Source organism: Silene latifolia, chromosome 1, assembly GCF_048544455.1.
Source record: "Silene latifolia isolate original U9 population chromosome 1, ASM4854445v1, whole genome shotgun sequence".
Lineage (NCBI taxonomy): Eukaryota > Viridiplantae > Streptophyta > Magnoliopsida > Caryophyllales > Caryophyllaceae > Silene > Silene latifolia.
This window is the reverse complement of record NC_133526.1, coordinates 183397997-183400329: the sequence shown is the minus strand read 5'-3', so window position 1 is coordinate 183400329 and position 2333 is coordinate 183397997. Positions and strand designations below refer to the sequence as shown.

General features: G+C 43.4%; 1 non-coding gene across 1 annotated transcript; it reads right to left on the bottom strand.

The window, feature by feature from the left end:
- Positions 1 to 869: 869 nt before the first annotated feature.
- Positions 870 to 976, bottom strand: LOC141620051 (small nucleolar RNA R71). Its single transcript, XR_012531872.1, has one exon. It is a non-coding gene; the product is annotated as a small nucleolar RNA R71 (small nucleolar RNA).
- Positions 977 to 2333: the final 1357 nt, after the last annotated feature.

Sequence of the window (2333 nt, the reverse complement as noted above, 5' to 3'; positions counted from 1 at the left end):
TTTTATAAATTGTTTTGATAAGGGAAGTGACGACAAATCCTCATTATCAAATGGCGCCGTTGCCGAGGATGACGTTAGGTTATACTTAGTTTTTCTTGGAGTCTTTGCTTTAGTCTTATCTCAATTGTTAGTTTGTTTTAGTAGTTGTGTGTTCTTTATAGAGTGTGTGATTTCTTGCCTTCCCCTAGTGTGTAAAAACACTAGGAGACTAACGATTTGTCAAGTGCATGCCTAGAAGGAACCACCAAGCTCTTCTCTTCAACTCCGACCCCGAAAGGCTTTTTAGAACCTTGAGGACAAGGACCCTTGAGAGAGTTAGGAATAGTTCCCCTCAAGCAAACTTTGACCAACCAAATTCACACATCCCACAAAATATTGATACCACAACCACACTTCAACCAAACCTCACAATTGAGACTCTACTTGAAAACCCTTTTCATAACTTACCTATTCCAAATAGCCCACCTCAATCACCACTACATCACATGCAAAACCCTCCACCACAAATGGCTCTTAGAGATCATAACCGGCCTAACCATAATGATTCATGTAACCCTATCAATTTTGGCGCCTTGGCCCCAAACAACTTTGAAATGCATCCCACCCAAGTCGGGTTAATTGAGAAGGATTTGTTCGGGTGGCATATTGAAGAGGATGCCCATGCTCATCTCTGGAAGTTTAAGAGGAAATTTTCAATGATGAAGAAGAATGGGGTGTCCGAAGACACCTTGAGAATGATGTTGTTTCCGTTTTCATTGACGGGCAAAGCGGACCGATGGTTGAACATTCACCCACCGGATACCTTCACTACTTGGGATGCCTTGGCTAAAGCATTCATGGCCAAATATTACCCTTCCTCAAAGACCGCGATGCTCCGTAATGAGATTCATACCTTTCAACAAGAGGATGGGGAGTATTTGGGTGAAACTTGGGACCGTTATCAAGACTTGATAGCAAGTTGCCCCCACCATGGGATACCGGAATGGTACATCACTCAAACATTCTTCCAAACTTTGCTACCAAGGACTAAGGAGATGGTAAATGCCTCCGCGGGGAGAGGATTTGATCATTTGAATGATGAAGAAGGCACGGCATTGATCAAGAAAATGGTAGATTCGGAGGCAAACTATGGTTCTAGAGGAAACATGCTACGAAGGAATGAGAAGTTTCCTAAGGAAAACTCCTCCAACTCCGAGACAAATGCCAAGCTCGACTTACTCACAAAACAATTTGAGAAGTTTCAAAGAAATCAAGTGCACCAAGCCGCAACCTCACATGGGGCACCCATGGAGGAAGTGGCTCAAATCTCAAGTTCTGAGCTTTGTGGAGGGAGTGGTCACACATATGACTTGTGTGCCAACAATTACAATGGTGTCTACGATGAAAATGTTCAAGAGGTTAACTCTTTTCAAAGCTTTAACAATAATTCAAGACCCACAAGACCACCTTTCAACAACCCAAACGTCTACAATCCAAATACCAATTTCTACCACCCCGGTTTAAGGAACCACCCCAACTTTAGTTACAAAAGTACCAATGTTCAAAACCCACAACACCTTCAACCACAAGCCCCAAACAATCCACCCGGTTTTGCTCAACAAAGGGGAATATTCCCCAACCCAAGAACTAATCCCGGAAATAAAAACCAATGGCCAAACAACAATCAAAACCAAAACTATGGGAATCAAAACAACCAAGGATACCAAGATTTTGGTGGAAATCAAGGCAACCAAGGGTTTTACCAAGGGAATCAAGTGAACCAAGCAAACCAAGGATTTGGGCAAGGGTATGTTCAAGGGTTTCAAGAACAAGGTCAAGGATCAAACTTCAACAACAATGGTCCTAGAGCTAACTTCTAAGGGGGGAAAAACAACAACCAAGGTTCCAATGCTCGGTATGACTATGGGTTCCCTTTACCTATAGCCAACCAACCTTATCAAGAACCCCAAGGTGAGCTCTCTCAAGTTGAGCTTTTGAAGATGATAAAGAACATGCAACTTCAACATAGTCAAGAGATGGCAAATTTTACTAAGGCAACTCAACAAGAACAAGCAAACTTAAGGGCTACCTTCCTTAAGGACATGAGAGAGATGGAATCTAGGATGGCTTCTCATGCTATGGCTAACCCTCAACGGCCGCCCGGTGGTTTATTGGCCCAAGGACAAAGCTCCAAGGATGCCTCAAATAGCCACCATGCTCATGCGGTAGTGCTAAGGAGTGGTGTAGAGCTTGAGGACCCCTACAAAGACCTTGTGGTATAAATTGATGAAGATCCCAAGGGGAATGAGTCGGAAGTGAATGGTGAAGAGGAAATCTCACCCATTGAACCGTTG